The sequence below is a fragment of the Miniopterus schreibersii genome, assembly GCF_964146895.1.
Source record: "Miniopterus schreibersii genome assembly, chromosome: 11".
Lineage (NCBI taxonomy): Eukaryota > Metazoa > Chordata > Mammalia > Chiroptera > Miniopteridae > Miniopterus > Miniopterus schreibersii.
Window position 1 is genome coordinate 28,329,370 of NC_138111.1, and position 26,009 is coordinate 28,355,378.

Sequence of the window (26,009 nt, forward strand, 5' to 3'; positions counted from 1 at the left end):
TTTCTCATCATTGATGTTTCTATCTCTCTCTCTCCCTCTCCTTTCCTCTCTCTGAAATCAATAAAGATATATTTTTTAAAAAAACCACGCAAGAGATTCCTGGTCAGGGCATATGCCTGGGTTGCAGGTTCTGTCTCCGGGGGGGTGGGGGGGGTGGGGGTGCAGGAGGCAGCCAATCAGTGACTCTCTCTCATTATTGATGTTTCTACCTGTCTCTCCCTCTCCCGTCCTCTCTCTGAAATCAATAAAAATATATTTTTTAAAAAAAAGAGAGAATGGATAGGTTAGCTTTTTCCTATATGCAATTATTCTCAGTATGAAAAACACTTTCAAGTAAAAGACTAAAGGATTATTTTCCAGAAATATTTGGGGGTTCTCTATAAAAAGAACTATGCCCTAACTTGTCACCTAAGCTTGTTGAGAACCACAATCACCCAGTGCACTCATGGTTTCCTACCTGCAGTTTCACAGAGACTCACTCATAAATATGAGTCAAGGGCCAAAGAATTATGTATTCTTGGTTAACTTAAGAATTCTATAGTGGAAACAGCCCTGGTCGGGTAGCTCAATTGGTTAGAGCATTGTCCCAATATACCAAAGTTGCAGGTTTGATCCCCAGTCAGGGAACACGCAAGAATCAACCAATGTGCTCACTTTGGCAGCACATATACTCAAGCTGGAACAATACAGAGAAGATTAGCATAGCTCCTGCACAAGAATGATATGCAAATTCATGAAGCATTCCATATTAAAAAAAAAAAAATCAACTGATGAATGCACAGATGTTTCTCTCTCAAATTAATAAAAATAAATAAATAGAAAAAGAATTCTATACAGAAAACAAGCTGGAATAAAGAATATAGGAAAATAATCCAAGTAAATTCTCCTACATTAAACTATATATTCAATATACAATCCCAATAAGCATTCCAAACATTTTCTGCTTATTTAATTCAACAAGGTTATTCTAAAATTTCTATGTTAGAAATGAGACAAAAATAACCTTGGGAGAGAGGGAAGGGAGAATAAGAAGATAATAAAATATAAATAAAAGCAATATAATTTGACACTGGCTTGAGAAGAGACAACAAAACAGAATAGAGAACTCAAACCTATATGGGAATTCAATGTATCATAAAGAAATTTTATAATTAAAGGAAATAATCTTGGGGAAAAGAGACTGCTTGGCAAATGGTGCTGGGAAAACTAATTCTCCACACAAAGGTAACACAAATGTCCTCAAGACCTAAATGTAAAAGATGAGACAACAAAGTTAAAGCAAAACTTCAAAAAATTACAAACTATAAAGTAAAAAATTTAGTAATCTGATTATATCAAATTTAAGAGTTTCTCTTCAAAGAGATTACAAGAAAATATTTCATATACAAAGAACACCTATCACAAGAAAGCAAAAATAGTAACCACATTCCAAAAACTGGGCACTTTACTAGAGAGGAAACATAATAATAAGCATTCTGAAGAGATGCTCAAACCAATTATTATCAAAGGACAAAATTTTAAAATGACAAAAAGGAAAGCTGTTTATTATCAAGTGTTGACTAGAAAGCAAAGATAAAGGAAAGATCATGTACTGCTCATTAAGAGTTCAGAGTCATATTTCCTATTCTATTCTACTCCCTATACTATTCTGGAGAACCAATACTATACTGTTTGGCCAAATTAAGTATGCTTTCCCTATAAACTAGCAATTCTACTCCTGGGTCTATATTCCAAAGAAATTCTCAGTTATATAACAGGACCCATACCTACATGTTCACTATAGCACTCACTGTCACAAAGTGAAGATGGAGACAACCTGAGTGGATCATCACTGAAAATGGACAGGTAAATGGTGATGGAAGCATAACACAATGTTATGTAACAGTCAAAAGCAATTAGTTGTACACAAAGCACTATGGATGGATCTTTAAAATATGCTGCTTAGTAGGAAAAAATTAATAGAATGAAATATGAAAATACCTAAATTACACAGAGTAAAATGCATGTGCACAGAACAATACACATTTTGTAGGAACAAGTATAAGTAACAAGGTACACATTAGAATGGTTGCCTATGGCAGGAGGAGAGAAATGAAAGTGGGGTACAAGGATAAAAAAAAGGAAGCAGCACGCGAAGTAGTTTACACAGACCAATGACAAGAATGGGCTATAAACTGAGAATTATGATTAACTTAACACTCTACACCTAAGATCCAAAAAGAAAATGTTTGTGAGTAGATAAAGTAATCTGCAGAAATTTGATAATAATTCAGGAATTGTGACAATACATACCAGAATAAAATTAAGAAGTTAAAGACAAACTGGCTTTGGAAGAGAGAATCCTTTTACATACCCAGAATAAGTCCTGAGAGTAGGCCTTAAATATCACTTGAAAATTTTTGTGTAGTGCTGGAAAACAGTTCCTATATAAATCACCTACTAATACCATTTCCCTTATTCCTGAGACAGCAGAGCCTTCCATCTTAACTGTCTTTTTCTGTTAAAAATTAATCTTAATTTTCATTAAGATTGTTAGTATTTAATACATAAATATTTATGCATTTTAAAGAATATCAAAAAGTACAGATTTTTAAAAGAGAAAATAAAAATCACAGAAAGTATAGTAAATATACCTACTCACCCTTCACCCCTGCCCTGACAGGCAAAGATGAGGCCTAGAAGAGAAAAGCAAGCTACCTGTCTTAGAAAGCAAGGAGGTAAAGAATGGGTCTTCTCATTCCTGGTATTGCCAATCTCCCAGGACTGTGTCAAAGAACCTGGCACCAATTAATCATGCCTAAAACTGCTGCCAATGTCTGGAAGTCCTAGCCAGCCAAATTTGTCCCCATTTATATTTATACTGAAGTGGACAAATGCCACCAGGTGGCACCAAACCTCAGCCAGGACTAGCTCAGATTTGGATCAAGCAGCTCCAGGCCAGCTAGAAATAACACTAGGCTCATATTATGTATGGTTAGATTTTTTGAACACCACCTCCCTCATTATGGCGGAGTTTTACTCACCACCAACCAGATAACCATTCCAGACATTCTGGAATATGACCTTCCAGACTTAGATCACATTTTAATACTTTAATATGTTGTTTTTATGTTAAAATAAAATTAAACAATATCATTTATAGCAATGTTATATGCATGTATATAAAATGTACATTTTTATACATTACCCACTGAATAAAAGAGGAAACTATAAATCAATAGAGATAAATAAATTGAAAAGTTGAGTAGGAATTAAATGTTTATGTAGTTTTAAAATAGTTCTCCAACAAAATACTTATTACAAAGGGGAAGAGTTAACTTTATAAAAATCCCTGGCAGACATCTCCTAAGTAACCAAAATGGACATCATCAGTAATGAGACAAATCAAAATTATGTGCTACCTGAAATAAACAGGAGAAAATTTCATTAACTTAAATTGAGGGACATTTTGCAAAATAAGTCTCCTGTAACCATCAAACCTATCAAGGCCATGAAGTCTAGAAAAGACAAAGGAATGATTAAATACAGTCTGAAAGAGATTACAAAGACAACTAAAAGCAACACATGATTCTGAACTAGATCCTTTTGCTACAAAAAACAATATTAAGATTATTGGCAAAACAGAAGGACTTGAAGATTAGATGGTACTAATGTCTCAATGTTAATTAGACATTAATGATTGTTGATAGTTATAATAAGATTAAGTAGAATGATCTGGTTTCTAGGAAATAAACTAAAATATTCAGAAGAATGGTGGGTAATCAGAGATTGGCAACTTACTCTCAAATGGTTCAGGAAGAAAGTTCTTTGAGCCTTTCTCTAAGTTTGTAATTGTTAAACAAAATTTTTTTTTAATAACTTTTTGTTAATCCTTACTCAAGGATATTTTTTTCCATTGATTTTTTTAGAGAGGAAGGGAGGGAGGGAGGAGCGGGGTGGGGGGAGAGAAAGAGAGAGAAACATTGATGTGAGAGAGACACATCAATTTGTTGCCCCCTGCACATGCCACAGCCAGGGCTGGGATCAAATCTGCAAGACAGGTACATCCCCTTGACTGGGAATTGAACCTGCGACCCTTCAGTGCATGGGCTGACAATCTAACCACTTAACCACACAGGCCAGAGCTTCAGTATTTTTTTAAAAGACTGCCTACCACCCTGGCCGGTGTGGCTCTCAGTTGAGCATCATCCTGTGCACTGAAAGGTCACCAATTTGATTCTCAGTCAGGGCACATATGCCCAAGTTGTGGGTTTGGTCCCAAGTTGGGTGCATGAGGAAGGCTAAGGAACAATGTTTCTCTCTCACATTGACGTTGCTCTCTAAAATTAATAAAACATTTTTTAAAAGTGCTCACCAAAGGCTATTCATAAATATATTAGAATGATTGCCTAAAACAGCAATTTTCAACTGAGGTGCGACAAGAATTTTGAAAACATGCAATACATGACTAGTTTAGTCAGAGGCACTTGACCTCTTCTCCCTTAGATTGTAAAATTTTTTTTAAAAAATGACAACAGCCAACACAGCAAAAGCTATCTAGTGTGAATGAATCAAAATTATACCTCTCTTTTGGTCAGATCGGCATAAAATATATTTTTTGGTGTGCCGCAGAATTTTAGCAACTAGTTTATGTGTGCCATGAGATTAAAAAGGTTGAAAATCACTGGCCTAAGGTATAGAAGGGGAAGAGAAATAGAAATGGGAATAAAAATAAATGGGATACATATATATACACACCAACCAACAAACAAGATCTGATATGGGCAAAAAAATAATAATAAAGAGCCATGAATTGAGAATTCATGGATTCAATCCTAGAAACAACATATGGTTTAAATAAATATTGGCATGTATGTCTGAATCTGGGAGTAGGGCTCACCTCAGGTGTGGCTTTATGCTGGAAGTAACCACAGGAAGGAGGTAGATAACTAAAGATTCACTTTCTCTCCATTTCTAAAAAGCTGAAAGAGATTGCTTCTGGGTAGTGGGGAGCTACTGGTAAGAGACTAGTCTTTTTATTATAATCTTTATAGTATGTTTGACTTTAAAAAGGAAATAGCTGCCCTGGCCAGTGTGGCTCAGTTGGTTGAAGTATCATCCCGTACACCAAAAGGTGGCAGGTTCAATTCTCAGTCAGTGTACATACCCACGTTATGGGTTCAATTCCCAGTCAGGGCGCATGGGGGAAGCAATGGATGTTTCACTCTCACATTGACATTTCTCTCTCTCTCTCTTCCTCTCTCTGCAATCATTTTTTTTAAAAATAAGAGAATGGCCCGACCAGCCTGGCTCAGCAACTGAGCATCGGCCTATGACCCAGGAGATTAAGGTCAATTTCCAGTCAGGGCATATGCCCAGGTTTCGAGCTAGATCCCCAGTAGGGGGAAAGCAGGAAGCAGCCTATCAATGACTCTCTCATCATTGATATTTCTCTCTCTCTCCCTCCCTCTCCCTTCCTCTCTCTGAAATCAATAAAGATGTATTTTTTAAATAAAAATAATAAGAGAATAATAAGAATATAGTTGAATTATTTTTATAAAATGGAAATTTTAACTTAAAAGAAGTGTCAAGTCAGTTATGTGAAGGCAGTAAGCAATCTGGATTGGCAGGATTTGGAGGGGCAGGTATATTTTGAGAGGTAAAGAGTAAGCCAGAAGTCAGGAATCCAGACAGGCAAGTCAGTTATGTCATCAGCAATCAGGAAACCGATGAAACTTGTTATTGCAAAGGACATCTGAACCATGAGTTCAGTAGCTTATGAGTCCGGCTGATATCTGGGCACAGCTGGTCTCATATCATGAGATGAAAAGTAAATACAGGTGATTGAGAAATGAAGTAACTAATGACAGCCTAGTTACCAGTTTCCACAGCAATCTTCCTTCAGCTATTGCTACTTTCAACACCCACAGAATCAGTGCATCCCTACTCCCGGGAACAATTCTAACTTGATTCCTATGTATAGCCCTTGATCCTCAGACTCAGTTGAATTCTGAATGGTCTAATTACTGGACTCAAATCTATTTCCTCCAGCCCAAATGCCAATGTGAGCCCCAACTCAAATTCTGAAGTTCTTGTTCTAAAAGTATACACAGTTTCTGCTTGCCATGGTACCAGTTATCCTGTCTGAACACCCAAGTATCCTGCTTTGGGAGCCAGGGCAAAATATAGGTAAGGCAAACAGAATTAATAAGCTTTAGAATCAGGAATGCAAACTAACCTGTGTAACCTTAGACTCAAACTCCTTGTGTAGTTTCCCCAAATATATAAAAGTGGTTCAGTGACAATTACCTCATGCTGTAAGAAATATAAGATAGAAGCAGCTCTTCAATTACCGAGTGCTTACTATGTGCCAGGGACTGTTCTAAATTATTTAAATAGATTAACTCATTTAATTCTTAAAACAACCCTATGCAGTAGGTATTATCAAACATATATTACAAATAAGGAAAATGAATAAAAAGAGTTTTAGAAACTTACACAAGGTCATACAACTAGTACAGGGCAGGGTACATGTTAATCACTTAATAAATAGTACCTATTATTATCTTTGTAATTCTCTGTTGAGTTAGAAATTTTCTCAGATTAGACTCTTCTTGGCCTGAAAAATGCCTGGAATTGAGTGGAAATTGAACTGTTTTCTGCATATGTGAAGCTGGCTCATTTCCAGGCGGTCTTATTTTAACCAAAGAGGCAAGTCTAGAACCTTCTCCACTTTCCTTAACTGGTTCTAAATAATAACTGCATACTACTAAATAATAACCATATACAATTAGGTCACAATATTTGCAAATATAATGATTAATAGAATCAGGAATGAAAAAAACATATTATCGTCTCCATAGAGATAGAAAAGGCATGCAACAGAATTCAACATCCATTTTTAATTTTTTTTTAAAGCCAGATAATTCAATAACATGGTAATGCATAGATGTCTAACCTAAAACCCAACATAATTTTTAATAAGTGCCACAAGCATTCTCAGTGAAGCCAGGAAAAGATAAGGCTATGCTTTATCATAATAGTTATTTAATTTCTGCATATAGCAGCCAGTGTAATTAAATAGGACAAAGAAAGGTAAAAGAAGGAAGGAGGGAGGGAGGGAGAGAGGGAGGGAGGGCTAAATCTATCATAATTTTCAAGTTATATGATTTACTTGGAAATCTATAAAGAATCAACTGGAAAATTTTTCCAACTGACGGGAACCCAGTTGGGTGCTGATACAAATTAATACAATAAATTCAATAGGACTCCCACAAATATCTATTAAGAAAATATCCTATTTGAAATAGCAACAATAAGTTACCTAGACATAAACAAATGTGCAAAATTAATAACTAAAGAAAAAGGGTGAAGGTACTAACTCCTTAATGATATGGAAAGTATATATTAAGTGAAAAAAGAAGAATGCTGCAATTAAGTATGCTACTATTTGTCTAAAAAAATATCTAGACCCCTGGCCAGTTTTCTCAGTGGTTAGAGCATCAGCCCGTGACTGAAGAGTTCCAGGTTCATTCCAGCCAAGGGCCCGTACCTCGGTTCTAGGCTAGATCACCAGCCCATCAATGCAGGAGGCAACCAATCGATGTTTCTCACATCCATGTTTCTCTCTCTCTCTCTTCCTTCTGCTCTCTCTGAAAAGCAAATGGAAAAAATATCCTCAGGCGAGGATTAGATAGACAGATAGATATAGATATCTAGACACAGACCTTACACACTTCACAGAAAGTAACTCAAAAAGGATCATTGACCTGATGTAAAACATTAAATGCCTAGAACACAGCATAGGAAAAAAATCTAGATGATGCTGGATTTGGCCACTTTCTATTAATAATGCCAAAGGCACACACAAAAAAGAATTGATAAGTTGGGCTTCATTAAAATTAAAAACACGCTCTGTGGAAGACAATGCCTGGAAGGTAAGAAGACAAACCACAGAATGGGAGAAAATATTTGCATAAGACATGTAGTAAGACTTATCCAAAATATACAAAGAACTCTTAAAACTCAATAAGGATATAAACAGTCTGATTTAAAAACAAGCAAAAGGTCTGAATACATATCTCACTAAGATATACAGAAGGCAAATAAACAAATGAAAAGATTCTCAACATTAAACATCATTAGACTTGCAAATTAAAACAATGGGATTCCATTACACAACTATTAGAATAGTTAAAATCCAATACACTGCCCTGGCCAGGTTACTCGGTTAGAGCATCCTCATGATAAGCTTAGGTTTTGGTTTGATCCCCAGTAAGGGCACATACAAGAATCAACCAATGAATGAATAAGTGGAACAACAAAGCTATGCTTCTCTCTCTCAAATCAATAAACAAAATAAAGTAAAATGGCAATTAGTATGTTAAAAGAAAATAGAGGAAAAGATGGGCAGAATAAATTTTAAAATAAAAATATAACAAATAATAATTTGAACTATAATTTTTAAATCTAAAAAAAAAACTCTAAACCTAAAATACAACATCTAGAATTTGGAACTCAATGGGTAGATTTAACAGCAGATGTGGGAAAGCATCAAACAGGATTAGTGGACTCAAATTCAGGTTTATAGAAAACATCCAAACTGAAGCAAAGAGATAAAAAGGACAGGACAGAACAGAGTGTAGGAGATAGGAAGATAGTTATAAAATGCCTAAGCCCGGCCAGGCGTGGCTCAGCAGTTGAGTGTCGACCTAGGATCCAGGCGATCAGGGTTTAATTCCCGGTCAGGGCACATGCCTGGGTTGTGGGCTCGATCAATGACTCTCTCATCATTGATGTTTCTACCTCTCTCTCCCCCTCTCCTTTCCTCTGTCTGAAATCAATAAAGATATATTTAAAAAATAAAAATAAAATAAAATGTCTAATATATATGTAAATGGAGAGACAGAGAGAACACGGCAGAAGCAATATTTGAAGAGATAATGAACATGAATTTTCCAAAACTGATGAAAAATACCGACACATATTTAAGAAGCTAGTGAACCAAAAGGATAAATGCAAAGAAAACTATGCCCATGCACACCAGAAACTGTTGAAAACAAAGAAAAATCTTACAAGTAACCTGAAGAAAAAAGACATTACCTTAAAGAAACAATAATAGTATTGATGGCTGACTTGTTAATAGAAATTAAGGAAGCCAATACATATATACAATGGAATATTATTCAGCCATAAAAAAGAAAAAAAAAATCCTGCCATTTGGGAAAACATGAATGAATATTGAGGGCATTAAGCTAAGTGAAATAAATCAACCAGAGAAATACAAATACTATGATCTCAAATGTGGAATCTAAAAAAGCCAAACTCAGACTCTGGTTTCTCTTCCTATCATATAAATCTTTTTGCCTTTTACTAAAAAAGCCAAACTCATAGAAACAGAGTGCAGTGGGGTGGGGGGAGAATGAAGAATGAAGAAGAGTTGGTCAAGGGGTACAAACTTCCAGTTATAAGAGGAATAAATTCTGGGGATATAATGTAAAACATAATGAATATAGTTAACAATACTGCATTGTATACCTGAAAGTTGCTGAGAGTAAATTTTTTTTTAAAAATATATCTTTATTGATTTCAGGGAGAGGGGGGGAGAGAGAGAGAGAAATATGATGAGAGAGTCATTGGTCGGCTACCTCCTGCAGGCCCACGACTAAGGATTGAGCCCGCAACCCAGGCATGTGCCCTGACTGGGAATTGAACCTCGATCTCCTGGATCCTAGGCTGACGCTCAACAGCTGTGCCATGAGAGTAAATCTTAAATGTTCTCATGTTCTCACCACAACAAAAAATGGTTAATTATGTGAGGCGAAGAGTGTGTTAAATGTATTAACTAACCTTAATGTGCCAATCACTTTGCAATATATACATATATCAAATTATCACATTGTACACCTTAAACTTACACAAAGTTATATGTCAATTATATCTCAATAAAGCTGGGGGGAGGGGGAATTAAGGAAGCCAAAGAAAAAGGAAAAAGGAAATGTTAACTTTGGAATGCTAAAATAAAAAAGTGAAACCGCAACCAAACTAGGTGTGTGAGTGGCTCATTCGTCAGCCTGGCAAGGAAAGCCATTTACTGATGGAAAGTTAATTAAATCATACTTTATTACAAAAGTCAAAGAAATGTGTAAAGAAAAACTTGTTTAAGATTATTAGCTTTTTGGAGAGAACAGGTGTTCAAGCAAGTTGAGGATATTGGGAGCAACATCAATAGTCAACTAAAAAACAAGGCAAATAATTTCTAACGGACTTCCTTGCCTCTAGATGAGTCAACAGATGTTAATGATTACTGCTCAGTTGTTTAGCTGAACAGTCAATAAAGAGTTTGAAGTGACTAAAGAATGTGCCTTTATGAATGTCTATTTGAAAACTACAGGAAAGGATATTTTCGAACTTGAGAAAAACACTAATTCAGTACAACCTGAAGTGGAACCTGCTAAGAAACACTACAAGTGATGCTGGTAAAAACATGTGTGGAACAAAAAAAGGCTTAGTTGAACAAATTAACAAAACTTGTGAAAATGTGTAAGGTTTCAAGCCTAAGATTAGTCACTGTATTATTCATCAACAGGTACTTTGTGGAAAATAATTTAATCCATCCTGGCTTATTGACCAGTAGTGCCAAAAGATAAATTTCATTCACTTTCATGGATTTAACCATCATCAGTTCCAAAATAGAAGCCAAAAACCTACTTGCCCCACCACACAGCAGTTCAATTGCTTGGCAGTTGACAATGTTTTGAGCTCAGAAATGAGCTCTAAATTTTTCTAAGGAAAAAAATCCGCCTCAACCATTATTATAGAACACTGAATGACTTTAGAAATTAGCTTTTGCTGCAAACTTGGTAATATTTCTTAATGAATTTAAAATAAAATTGTAAGGCAAAATATTGTTTATATGTGAAACATACTGCAGTAAAGCCTACAATATTGTAATGACAACTAAAGCTGTTGGAGTCATAGGTAATGTAAAACTTTCTGTTCAGTCAAAAGTGAAAAAAAGTAGTGAGGTCTCCATTCCCACACAGATTTTCAATAAATATTATTTTCTCAGCTCAAAGGAAAGTTTCAGCAGTGTTTTTTCAAAACTTGGGATAACACAACAGAAATTTACATAGTATTTTAAAATCCATTTAACTGTGCAATTGAGGAGGTCCCATCTAACATTCAATTGGAAGTGATTAATCTGCACTATAATGAATGACGTGTGTATCAAAAGAAGAGTCTAACAGAATTTTATGAATGCCTTCCTTCTAAGAGATGAATATCCCAATTAAAATCATATTGCTCATAGACTGATGTCTGTATTTAAGCAGTACCAATCTGGTGAATAAGACATTTCAAAGAGGAAATCTCATCAGAGAGCAACATTAACAGATAAACATTTGCAACAAGTTTAATGATAATAAACAGTAACTTTGAAGCTCAATTAAGAGAAGCATTATCTAACTCCCTCAAATTAATTCCATTCTTCTCATTAGTAGACTTGCGTTACAAAAAAAAATGCTCAATTATTTTTTTAATTTTGTCAAGATTTGTGGGAATTTGTTTTTTCTCGTTATACATATAATTAACTAAGTAATATCTTTCACGTTGCCTTTTGGCCGCAAAGCCTAAAATATCCACTACATGGCCTATTTTTTTATTTTTTTTTATTTTAGGGAGAGGAAGGGAAATGGAGGGAACCCTGTCTTCTGGACCTGGCGCCTTCTCCTTTCCTTACTCCAAACTCTGACATTTGAATATTGGTCTTTTTTTGAAGCATCAGCACACAAACCTTGAACCAGTAACACATATTTATCAGAAACAAGTAACAACTTTGAGGAAACTTACTATGAGGGAAAAGTGAACTTCATCGATATATATAGGGGCAGGCAAAAGTAGGTTTATAGTTGTTCCTAGGGAAAAAGACATGCAGCCCAGCCAGCATGGCTCAGTGGTTGAGCACCCACCCATGAACCAGGAGACTGAGGTTCAAATCCTAGTCAGGGAACATGCTCGGGTTGCGAGCCCGATCCCCAGTAGGAGGTAGCCGATCAATGACTCTCGTTCATCATTGATGTTTCTCTCTCCGCCCCCCTTCCTCTCTCTGAAATAAAAACATATTTTTTAAAAAAAAAAAAAGACATGCAGGTTATGATTATTACAATAGCTTTAATAACTTTCTGTACTCACAACTGTAAGCCTACTTTTGCCTATGCCTGTATGTATTTTTTTCTTCAGAAAGTTAAGAGATACTGCAACTGTTATCCTTGTAATTAGCTAATTTATTAATATTCATAGTAGGAAGAGAGCAAAGAGGAGGCCAGACATTATAAGCATGATCACCTAAGCAGTTTCAAGCTCCCCAGAGGACCACCAGTCCATTCCCTGGAGACCACTGGGGGAAGGGATTGAACAAAAAAGGGGGAATGGACGCATGCGCAGTGAAGTCAGGGTAACATGGGAGAGGTGTAGGCCTGTCAGTCTAGCCTGGGGAACAATGGATTGGCTAGGGGGTAAACCCCAATGCAAATGTGTGAAATCCTGGATGGCTGATTTGTTAGTTTGAATAAGATTCAGGTTAAAATCCCCAAAGAAAGCGTTCCCTCGCTCTTGCTCTTGGTTCCCTCTTGCTTGCTCCATGACCAGCACTTGCCCATGGGCTTACCTGTTCTCTCTCGATAGCCATGTGGTCTTAAGTGACTGCATGGCTGTGCAGACGCCACAGGCAATGGACTGCAGCTAGGAATACAAGCTAAACTAGCCAGATGCTGGACTGGACTATACTTTAACATGGAGCAGAAATTCTGGGCATTGGCCTTAATTCTGGCCCTAATAAAGACAAAATTAGACTTCTTCCATGGTGTGATAGACAGAAATGGGACCTTGGAGGAGAACCCCTTTAATTTTACAAACCAATAAAGCTTTCTACGAAACCCCATCCTCCCACGGGGGCCTCGGGAAATTCTTTTCCCTATGGCACCCCAAGAACTCCACTTCCACCAATAACACAACCATGACTCAAAAACAGAATGTTTTTAAAAATCAGAGATCAAGAGAGTACTCTTAGAAATTAAATAAAACAAAAAACAAAAAGAAATTAAATAAAACAGCAGAAATAAACATACACAACAAATCCCACATCTAGGTATTTACCCAAGAGAAATATACTAAAAGACCTTAAGAAGAATGTTCATAACAACTTTATTCTGAGTAGTCAAAATCTGGAAACAATCCAAATTTCTATCAATCCAATGTGATACGACCCATCAAAAGGAACACTATACTTATAACATGTGATTCTCAAAAACATTATGTTGAGCAACAGAAGCCAAATCCAAGAATACATACTGTATGATTTCATTTATATGAAGTTCTGGAACAGGCAAATCTAGAGCTACAGTGATAGGTGACATAAGACAACTGTGGTTGTTTGGGATTATAAGAAAGAGAATGACTAGAAAGGGATATGAGGGAACTTTCTGAAATAATGGAAATGTTCTATAATTTGACTACGGCAGTGACTAAATGATATGTACACATTTGTCAAAACTAATCAAACCACACATTTAAAATCAGTACATTTTACGATAAGTTACAATTGTAAAACGCTACATAAAACAACAAAAATGAAAAACTTCATAGAAGGAATGGAAGATAAAGGTGAGGTAATAATTTAAAAAAGAGTAAAAATACAAACTGAAAACCATAGGGAAAGATTTTTTAAATTAGAGGAATAATCCAGGTCATCCAATACCTAGATGATAAGTGCTTCCAAAAAAGAAGAGCAAAAATGTACAGGAGAAAATATCATTGAAATCATTTAACAAAATTTCCCAACACTAAAGAACATGAATTTCTACAATAATGTGACATTCCAGAACACTGGGAATACAAAGAAGACTGCAAACTACCAGAAAACAGTTCAAATAAAAATGGACAGGATTTAGAATGGCTTTGAATTTCAAACAGCACCTCCAGAACCAAGAGGACAACACAGCAAACATGATTTCCAAACTAGAATTCTATACCGTCAGCAATTCAAGTGTACAGTTAGAAAAAGAACTAAAAAAATTTACCTGCTTATGCACACTTTCTCAAAAATCTACTGAAGGGTGTGATATACCAAAACAAGAGAACGAATCAAAGACACAGAAGATAAGGGAAACAACCACTCCAACGCAGGTAGAAGGAGCATGAAATACCCAGGATGATTGTGAAGGTAGTGATCTCAGGGAACAGCTATAAACTAGATATGGAAGGCAACAATACAGACGAAGTTCAGAATACTCCAAGAGACTGATGGAAAGGTAAAGTGATGCAACTTTGGAAAACAGTCTGGCAATTCCCCAAAAGGTTAAACATAGTTAATATATGATGTAGCAAATCTACTCCTAGGTATACACCCAAGAGAAATTAAAGTATATTCACACAAAACTTGTACATAAATGTTCACAGAAGCATTAGTAATAGCCAAAAGTAGAAACACTAACGTCCATCAACAAATGACTTATAAACAAAATGTGCTATGTCCATACAATGGATTATTCAACAGCAAAAGGAACGATAATACTGATACATGTTACAACATGGATGAACCTTAAAAACATTATGCTAAACAAAAGTCAGTTACAAAAGATAGCATATTATGTACTATTTAATTCCATTTTTACGAAACGTTCAGAACAAGCACATCTACACAGAAAGAAGACTGGTGGTTGCCTAGGGTTAAAAGAGAATGAGGGGAAATGAGGTGTGATGGCTAATAGGTAAGAGGTTTTCTTTTTTTAAATGTTTTTAATGATTTTAGAAAGAAAGGAAGGGAGATGGAGAGAGAAAGGGGGGGGAGAGAGAGAGAGAAGCAAACAAACAAACATTGATGTAAGAGAGAAACATCGATTAGTTGCCTTCCATACATACCCTGACCGGTCATAGAACCTGCAACCTGGGTATGTGCTCCGAAGGGGAATCAAACCCACAACCATTTTGGTGTAAGGAATGATACTCCAACCAACTGAGCTGCCAGGGCTGGAATCCACTTGATTCTTTAAACTAGGGAAATGTACAACTGTGTTTTTTGGGGTTTTTTTAATGTTTTAACTTGAAATAAGAAAGAAGTTTATGAATTATAAAATTGGGAGAATATACATAAGAGGGGAAGTAAATGATATTTTATATGATCATCCTCCATAGCAAAAAAAGATAACTTTTTAAAAATATATATATCTTTATTGATTACAGAGAGAGGAAGGAAGAGGGAGAGAGAAACATCAATGACGAGTGAGTCATTGGTCAGCTGCCTCCTGCACGCCCCCGACTGGGGATTGAGCCCGAAACCTGGAATGTGCCCTGCTGAGCCACACCTGGCCGGGCGATAACTTTTAAAGTACTGCAAAGCCCGGCCGGCGTGGCTCAGTGGTTGAGCTTCGACCTAGGATCCAGGCGATCAGGGTTCGATTCCTGCTCAGGGCACATGCCCAGGCTGCAGGCTCGATCCCCAGTTGGGGGCATGCAGGAAGTAGCCGATCAATGACTTTCTCATCATTGATGTTTCTATCTGTCTCTCCCTCCCTCTCCTTTCTTCTCTCTGAAATAAAGATACATTAAAATAAATAAAATAAAGTACTGCAAAAATCAATGGCATTAAGTAATGAACTATACACTTAAAATGGTTAAAATGGGAAATTTTATGTTATGTATGTTTTATCACAACTTAAAAAATAATTTTTTTAAAAAACCTCTGGGAAGACCAGAGATATGGGAAGGGTTGATATGGTAGTAGCATATAAAACTTTTTATCAAATATTCTATATTATTTTTTACCTTGCAAGTATATTACTTATAAAAGGAAACATACCACTCAAAACAGTGTTGCTAACACTAATAGCAACTAACATTTACTGAGTGCTTTTTACAAAGCAGGCACAGTCTAAGTACTTTTACATGTACTAACATATTTAATCCTCATAGTATCCCTGACAAGGTAGATGCCATATTTCCCCCCATTTTACAGAAGAAACTAAAGTTAAATCATTTGCCCAAGATCACAGCTGTAGAGCCTGAACTGGAACCTAACTGTCTAACTCCAGAGCCCATATTTTTAACAACTATATTATATTGTCTCTCTGTTAATTAAGAATGAGGTTTATCACAATAAAACTCAAAGATCACTAAAATACATGCCTATTCTCTAACTCCACTGAGAAATAATTATCAAAAGTGGCAAGCCTGTACACTCCCATAAAAACCCAAGAAATTAGCTGTACTAAATAGCCCTTAAGAAACCTAACCGCAAGCATTTACAACAGATAACAAATGGAATTTAACTTTTACTCACTGCCTTCTACTTCATTAACCCAGGAGGGTATATAATAAAGAATAGCACTTTATATTAGCTCTCCAGTAGGATACTATTCCATGTATCCTCATAGTTAGCTTCATCCCTTCCTTACGATTTTATGCTGAAAGTCTCCTTTCTTCAGATATCTAAAATGTCACACACACACACAGACACACAACTTTTAATACCCTCTTCCCAACTTCAGACCCTATTACTTACTGCTTCACTCTTTTCTCCTTAGCACTCACCACTTTCCATGATGCCATATACTTTTTATTCATTGTCTCTCTCTCCCATTACAATGTAAGCTCCATGAAAGAGAAATTTTTGTGTTTTCTTCACTGTATCCTCAGCCTTACAACAGTGCTTGACACAGAGTAAACACTCAATAAATATCTGATGAAAGTATTTTTAAAAAGACACTCTTTAAATGTTCCCCATATTTCTTAAGTTAATACTGATAGTTTCAATTACATATCAGAGGGAACATACTGATGGTTTACTTAGGTCCCAAATCCTGCTCTAAACAGTAAAAGCCTAAGTAGTATTTTACCTAAGTAGCTAAAATACTCAGCTTAGCAATCCTTTCTACTAAGGTTTTCATTTATTAAGGAAATTTATTACTGACTCAGAAGTACATTAAACATGCTATGAAGTAATTTCCTTGTCTGAACAAAACTCAAAACTATCAACTACTTATTAAAAGCAACATATACAGCCTGGCCAGCGTGGCTCAGCAGTTGAGCATCCACCTATGATCCAGGAGATCGTAGTTCGATTCCTGGTCAGGGCACATGCCCAGGTTACAGGCTTGATCCCCAGTAGGGGGCATGCAGGAGAAAACCAATCAATGACCCTCTCATCATTGACATTTCTATTTCTTTCCCTCTCCCTTCTTCTCTCTGAAACCAACAGATTTTTTTTTAAAAAAGCATCATATACAAAAATCATCGGAATAAAACTATATAAGCTATTAACATAAAAATTCCAAAGCTTAAAGAAAGCTTTTGGTTTTAATTTTGTAGGTGTGTGTGTTTCATGGGAAGACAGTGCTTGGTGGTAAAGGAGAAAAGACACAGAGACATAACAGTGAATTTTAAAGTACCCTTCTCTAATAAAGAGCTTACAGACATGTACCTTTGGAATGTAATGGCATTTTACTCATAAAATAAAGCTAAACAGCCCTGGCCAGTGTGCCTCAGTTGGCTGAGGGTCGTCCCTTGCACAGAGAGGTCTCCCTCTCCGGTATGATTCGAGGTCAGGGAACATGCCCACATTGCTTGCTCAATCCTCAGTAGGGGGTATGCAGGAGGTAACCTATCAATGTTTCTCTCTCCCTTCCTCTCTCTCTAAAATCAATTTTTACAAAACATATGTTTTAAATGCAACATTATCAAAAAAACAAAAATAAAGCAAAACAGAAAATCATACTGAATCTCAGGAATGGGAACCTTGCTTTACATCAAAATCACCTGGAGATGCCCACCAGAGAATCCCATGTCCCTCCCCAGCAGATCCTGATTCTATATGAAGTGTGAGGATGGAGTCAGAAATCTTATCTTTAAAAGTTTCTAAACATGACTCTAAAGCAGCTTAACCACCCATCAAATGCTTAATATCCTCTTAGAACACAACACTGCCCCTAGATGTCATCCAACATGCCTCTGACTATCCGGAGCAGCAAAATTTTACCACCTCCCAAAATACTTTAATTCTTATGGAAAGCAATAAATTTTGGGAATTCTTACTTATGTTGAAGCTGCCTTTCTTTCTCTCATGCCTCTAATGTCTATTTAACAGGGGATTAAACTGAAAGATATTAGCATGCAATATCAATACTACTCAGCCACTGTATATCACTCAGAAAAGGAATATCTAAATATCCTTTAGGAACTGCTTCAACCTAATCTTTGTGAAAATCTTATTAAATTTGTAACAAAAATATTTAATTTTTTTATAATCCTCACCCAAGGATATTTTTCCACTGCTTTTCAGAGAGAGCAGAAGGGAGAGAGAAAAGATAGAAACATCGATGTGAAAGAGACACATCGAGCCAGGCATGGCTCAGTGGTTGAGCAGTGACCTAGGATCGAGCTTCGTTCGATTCCCCATCAGTGCACATGCCCGGGTTGCAGGTTCAACCCTCAATCGGGGCATGAAGGAGGCAGCCAATCAATGACGGCTCTCTCATCATTGATGTTTCTCTCTCCCTTCCTCTCTCTGAAATCAATGAAGATATATTTTAAAAAAAAGAGAGAGAGACACATCGATTGGCTGCCTCCCACAGGTGCCTGGACCAAGGCCAGGGATCGAGTCTACAACCAAGGTTATGTGCCCTTGGCCTGATTCGAACCTCCAGCACTTCAGTCTGTGGGCCAACGCTCTAACCACTGAGTCAAACCAGCCAGGGCTGTAACAAAAATATTTAGATATGAACATATCTGATCCATATAATCTACTTCTAGGAATTTATTCCAAAGATATAACTAAATTGCATTTGTAATATTTTGTGTCAAAGCTAGATGGTATTTGCTATAAACTGAGTATTTTATGTCTCCCCAAAATTCATGTTGAAATCCTAATCCCAAATGTGGTGGTATTAGGAGGCAGGGTCTTTGGGAAGCAATTAGGTCTTGAGAGCGGAATCTTCATGAATGGGATCAGTACCCTTAATAAAAGGGACCCAAGAGAGTTCTCTTGCTCTCTTTCTACCATATAAGGATACAGTTAAGAAGTCTGCAACCTGGAAAAGGGCCCTCACCAGAACCTGACCATGCTGGCACCCTGACCTCTGGCTTCCAACCTCCAGAACTGAGAGAAATAAATTCCTGTTGTTTATAAGCTACTCAGTCTATGGTACTTTGTAATAGGTGCTCAAAGAACCAAGTAGAGGTTCATAGGTGTCAGTGTGAAGAACTGCGGCATAGAAGGCAGCAGTAGAGGAGCCAAAAGAGCAGTTGGCTGGTGGGGGTGACAGGGTGTATCTCGTAAATAGAAGAAGGTGGTAGCAAGGCAGCCCAGAATAGAAGGAGTGCCAGAACGCCATCTGATAGTTGAGATGCTTGTGCTGGTAAAGGAGCACCAGCCAGAGCTGGGCACAGACAAAGAAGTGGTTATATGGATATTCATTACATTAATCTCTTTATTTCTAAATCTAAAATATTTTATTTAAAAAAAATAATAAGAATTCTAAAAATGTATGGAATAAAGCTCTCTATAACATTAGGAACAAAGCTGAAACAAATGTCTACCAACAGGGCATCAAATAAGTTATGGCATATATATTACACAGCAATTAAAAATTAAAGTATACCTGCATGTTTTTTCATGAAAAGATAGTTACAACATATTAAGTTAAAAAGCACATTACAGGCCTGGTCGGTTTGGCTCAGTGCTTAGAATGTGGGCCTGTGGACCGGTTCAATTCCCGGTCAAGGGCACGTACCTGGGTTGCAGGTTCTATCCCCGCCCGGGCTGGAGTGAGTGTGGGAGGCAACCAATTGAAGTGCCTCATATTGATTTACTTCTCTCTCTCTCTGCCCCCCTCCCTTCTACCCTAAAAATCAATGGAAAAAATATCCTCAGGTGAGGATTAACAACAATGACAACAAAAGCATACTATAAAACTGTTTCTGTAACATGACTCCAATTTATAAATCCAAAAGGAAACATTACTCTGAGAAATAGGAACATGGTAATTTCTTTTAAACACTTGCAGCATCCAGGAGAGAGCAGCATTATTCACAATAGCCAAAAGGTAGAAACAACCCAAGCACCACCAACAGATGGATGAAGACAATGTGATTTTTATTATTATTATTTTCAGCCATTAAAAAAGGAATGAGATTCTGATACATGCTACAACACAAATAAACCTTGAAAACTTACTACGTGAAATAAGCCAAACACAAAAGGACAAATATCGCATGATTTCACTTACATGAGGTATCCAGACTAGATCAATTCATAAAGACAGAAAGTAAAATAGAGGTTAGCAAGGGAGGGGGAATTGACAAATTCAATGCATACAGAGTTTGCCTCTGGGATAACGAAAAAGTTCAAGAGATAGACAGTGGTGATGGTTTCAAGGCATTGTAAATAAACTTAAAGCCATTTTCTACATACTGTGGGAGGGGGAAAAAATTTTTTTGTTATCATATGTATATGAAAACTGCCGTTTTCCCTCAATCACTTTTCTTCCAAAAAAATCTGATTATGATGATTTATCAAAAATCATAGAACTGTACACCTTAAAAATTAATTTTAATGCATATAGTTTCCATAGACTTGAATTCTAAAAGTAGGACAGAACCTGAAGTTCAACCAAAGAGTATGAAATAATTTCTTAGTGATTATACACTAATTCAATGAAATAAACATTAAGAAGACCTGAGTTGTATAGCTAGCTCTCTAACAAACTCCTTCTGTAACTCGGAACTAGTCATTTCCTTCCCTAGACCTTAATGTCTTTATTTGAAAAATTAGATAATCACTAAAGTCACTTTCGACACGAAAAACTAATCCTGGTTCTTAGATATGATTAGACTGCAAGACATTTTAAAAGCATGACAACTCAGCACTGTATGCTTTGCATGTCTGTCTTCTAGTTAGCTAAGCATTATTAATCTTTAAAATCCTAGAAATCTTTTCCTTTTAATTGAAAAACCAAGGACATAATAAAATTTCATCTTTCCATGATATTCGTAACGTTGATCCTGGCAAAGAGCAGGAGATATAAATACAGGGCATACAGTTAAATAGATGCAGACCCTAACAATAGCCTGTATGTAGTAAGTAGCTTCTTTTCATTGACTTTATTTTTTGGCAGTTTTATAACTTCATTCGACAATCAGCAGTTAGTTCGCATCACATTAACTGTTTGTAGACTTTTGAAAGTGGTGACAGGTACATAGGTGACCAACATATAGAGCTTGTTCGGTGAACCTTCACCCTCATTGTTTTCTGGACAACTGTAACCAGATACAGTATGGGACATTCTTTATTCTTTTGACCCAGAAAAGCTTTGTTCATTCAGCCTGGTGTCAATGCGTACATATGGAGTTTCCATCTCCTTTATGGCAAATTTCCAGATCTCCTTGAGTGCCCAAGGGGCATGCTTCTTGAAACCCACTCCGTGAATGTGCTTGTGAATGTTGATGGTGTATATTCTCTGGTCACTACCTCGTTGATGGCAGAACAGTCCTTCTTCTCATCACCCTTCTTTGAAGGAGTCAAAATGCCAGACCCAAGTTGGAAAGAAACAGTGCCCATTAAGTAGCTTCTTTTAAAAGTCCATGATAATGAACTGCTTTTTGCTTATTTAATTCACTCAATCTCAGAAATATATGCATCTACGTAAGTACTCAGAAACTATAAGAAAGCCATTCTGCATTTTTTAACAAGAACTTTTTTTTTTTTTTTAATTTTTATTGATTTCAGAGAGAGGAAGGGAGAGGGAGAGAGAAACATAAATGACGAGAGTCACTGATTGGATGCCTCCTGCATGCCCCCTGCTGGAGATCGAGCCCGCAACCTGGGCATGTGCCCTGACCAGGAATCGAATCTTGATCTCCTGGGTTCTAGGTCTGCTCTATTGCTGAGCCATACCCAGCTGGGCTCTTTTTTCTTTTTAAAAATGTTTACTTTATCTTATTTTTTCAGCTTTATTGGAGCATAACTGACAAAACTTTATTATTAAATCTACAATTCTTTTTTACTGTTTAGATTTACATAGCACAATATTCACTTTCTTGGTGTACGTTTTTGTGTGTGTGAATCCTCACCTGTGGATATTTTTTCCACTGATTTTTAGCAAGAGTGGAAGTGAGGGAGAGAGAAAAACATTGATGGAGAAAGACATATCAATTGGTTACCTCCTGCATGCACCCTGACCGGGGCCAGGGATCAAACCTGCAACCCAGGCACGTGCACTTGACTGGGAATCGCACCTGTGACCCTTGGGTGCACGGGCTGATGCTCTAACTACTGAGTCACACCGGCAAGGGCTTGGTGTACACTTTTGTAAATTTTAGCATATATACAAATTCTTGTAACCAATGCCATAAATACAGAACAATCCCAACACCCGCAAAGAACTCCCTCACACTGTCCTTTTGTAGTCAAACCCTCCCTCTATCCCAAACCCCTAGAAACCACTGATCTATTCTTTGTGTCTACAGTTTTGTCTTTTTCAGAAAATTATCTAAATGGACTCATTCAGAATATAATCTTATGAAACTGCAATAATGCCTTTGATACTCATGCATGTTCCTGGTGTTATCAACAGCTGGTTACTTTTTATTGCTGAATAGCACTCCATAATATAGACCTATCGGTTTGCTTATACATTCACCCATTGAAGGACATTTGAGTTGTTTTCAGTTAGGACAATTATGAATAGTGCTGCTGTAAACATTTGCATTCACATTTTTGTGTAAACTTAATATTTACACAAGCTTGTATTGCCCTATGACAAATTCTTAGAAGTGGGATTGTTGAGACATATAGTAATTGCATATTTTACTTTTAATAAACTGCCAGACTTTTACAGAGTCTGCATTCTCACCAAAAGTATAAAAGTTCCAGTTAATCCTCATCCTCACCAACACTTACAACAACCAGTACAATATTGTATTTTAGCCATTCTAAAAGGTATGTAAATGGTACCTCACTGTGGTTTTAATTTGCATTTCCCTAATGATCAATTATGAGCATATTTGCATGTGGTCATATACCATCCAAACATCTTCTTTAGTGAAATGCCTGTTCAAATCTTTCACCCATTTTTTAAATTGGGTTTTTCTTTTTCCACCTATGTTGACTTTTTAAAGTTCTTCATAAATTCTGGAGCCAGGTCCTTTCTCAAATATATTCTGAGAAACAAATATATTCTCCCAGTTCATGGCTTGTCTTTTCATTACCTTAACTGTGACCGCCACATAAAAAGTTTTAAATTTTGATGAACTTTACTTCAATTTTTTCTTCCATAGATCATGTTTTTGGTGCTATATATCTAAAAGCTTTCTGCCAAACCCAAGGTCAAGGAGACCTTTTCCAATACTTTCTTCTAAAGTTTTTTACTACTTTGTTTTACATTTAGGTTTATGATCCATTTTGAGTTGTTTTTTTTTTTAATATATCTTTATTGATTTCAGAGAGAGGAAAGGAGAGAGAGAGAGAGAGAGATAGAAACATCAATGATGAAAGAGCTGTCATTGATCGGCTGCCTCCTGCACGCCCCCACTGGGGATCGAGCCTGCAACCTGGGCATGTGCCCTAACTGGGAATCGAACCCCGATCGCCTGGATCCTAGGTCGACGCTCAACTGCTGAGCCACGCCCAGCCGGGCTTGAGTTAATTTTTGTATATGATGTTATATAGGTTGAGGCTCTTTTTTTACACATGGATGCCCCAAATTTCCAACACCATATGTTGAAAAAACTGTCCTTTCTCCACTGAATTATGTTTGCACCTTTGTCAAAAAAATAAATAAATAAATACCACACTATATTTGTTAAGTCTTTTCTGGGCTCTCTATTCTGTTTCTTTAACTCAGAGTGGGGAAACTCTTTTCTATTTATAAATATCCAAGGGCCATTTGGATATTTATAACATCATTCGTGGGTCATACAAAATTATCAACTTAAAAATTAGCTACGAAAAAAGCTCCTAGATTGATTACATTTTTGAGACCCCCCCTGTGGTCACCTTGGCTGGGCCAGATCAAAGACATTCCCCACCCCTATTTTAGCCAATACCACACTGTCTTGATTAGTATAACTTTACAGTACATCTTAAAATTACATAAAGTAAGTCTTCCAATTTTCTTCTTCTTTTTCAAAATAGTTTTGGTTATTCTAGTTCCTTTAACTTTCCATATACAATTTTTAAAAACCAGCCCGGTCGGGTGTGGCTCAGCGGTTGAGCGTCAACCTAGGATCCAGGCGATCAGGGTTCGATTCCCGGTCAGGGCACATGCCCGCGTTGAGGGCTGCAGCCGATCAGTGACTCTCTCATCACTGATGTTTCTATCTCTCTCTCTTCCTCTCTCTGAAATCAATAAAGATATATTTAAAAAAATAAATAAAAATAAAAACCATAGTAGCCATCTCTTTTGTAGTTTCCTTGCCCTCCAGAAAATTGGCATTTTTACTATAGTGCTTTGTCAAAACCAGTTCAAAATATCTTCTCTAAATATATTATGTAGATGTTCATAACTCTTCACCCAATATATCCAGTACCAGGAACTTATGTGAAAAGTACACAAATATAAATATAAAAATGTGTTCAACACAGATTTAGAAAGCAAAATAAACCTCCAAGTCCAACAAAAGAGAAAAGGTTAAATAATGGACAGTTGGGAAAATATTCAAAATATGTTGTTTTTAAAAAATGAATACACAGTATCTAATATTTTAGATAAAATATAGTCATTTCAGAAGAAGAAAATTTTCTTAATTATTTCTGAATAGTATCATTACAAGTAACTTTTTTCTTCATAGTTTCAGGAACTTTTAAAAGGTCCTTGCCCTGGACAGTGTGGCCCAGTTGGTTGGGCATCATTCCATGTACCAAAAGGTTGCCAGATTGAACCTGAAACCTTGGTGCATCCTGAGGATGCTCCAACCAACAGCTACTCGGCCAGGACTTCTGATTTTTTTTAAACACGTCTTTACTGATTTCAGAGAGAGGAAGTGAGAGGGAGAGAGAAAGAATCAATGATGACAGTCATCAATTGGCTACCTCCTGCATGCCCCCTACTGGGGATCGAGTCTGCAACCTGGGCATGTGCCCTGACCGGGAATTGAACTGAGATCTCCTGGAACATAGGTTGATGCTCAGCTGCTGAGCAATGCCAACCGGGCCTGATAATTTTTTTAAATGCTAGTATCAGTGTCTTAAATTTGATAACAAGGTTTATTATAATGTTTTTTAATGAGAAACTTTATTTAGAAAGTCACAGAGGTAGCCCGACTAGTGTTGCTCAGTGGTTGAGTGTGTTGACTCATGCACCAAGAGGTGGCAGGTTTGATTCCTGGCCAGGGCACATGTTCAGGTTTCAGGCTCTATCCCCTGTAGGGGGCGTACAGGAGGCAGCCGATCGACATTGATGTTTTTCTCTCTCTCTCCCTATCCCTTCCTCTCTCTCTAAAGTCAATAAAAACATATTTTTAAAAAAGTATTAAAACAGAATCCTGGCCACGCAGCTCAATTGGTTACAGAATCATCCTGAAACACCAAGGTTGCAGCTTCAATCCCCAGTCAGGGCACATACAAGAAACCACCAAGGAATGCATAAATAACTGGAACAACAAATGGATGTTTCCGTTTCCTGCTCTCTCTCTCTCCTGCCCCCTTCCTCTCTCTTTAAAAAAAATAATAAACTAATTAAATTAAATTTAAAAAGAATTAAAGCAGAGAAGAAATAATATGGAATAGGTAGCTAAAAGTTTGGGGCTAAAACTTTCCATGATTACTTTTTTTTTTTTTTTTTAATCCTCATTTAAGGATTATTTTTTCATTGCTTTTTAGAGAGTGGAAGGGAAGGAAAGAAGGACACAGAGAGAAAAAGAGAGACACATCGACTGGTTGCCTCCCGCACGCGGCCCTGGTTGGGGATCAAACGTGCAACCCAGGTACCTGCCCTTGACCAGGAATTGAACCCAAAAGCCTTTGGTGTGTGGGGGTAAGG

The 26,009-nt window shown here is 36.8% G+C and overlaps 1 protein-coding gene and 1 pseudogene across 2 annotated transcripts in view; both read right to left on the reverse strand.

The window, feature by feature from the left end:
- Positions 1-26,009, reverse strand: part of UBE2R2 (ubiquitin conjugating enzyme E2 R2) — an 80,723-nt gene that overhangs the window by 39,318 nt on the left and 15,396 nt on the right. The window lies entirely within an intron of this gene.
- On the reverse strand, positions 21,168-21,589 carry LOC308564009 (large ribosomal subunit protein eL31 pseudogene; annotated as a pseudogene). Its single transcript has one exon. The product of its transcript is annotated as a large ribosomal subunit protein eL31 pseudogene (transcript).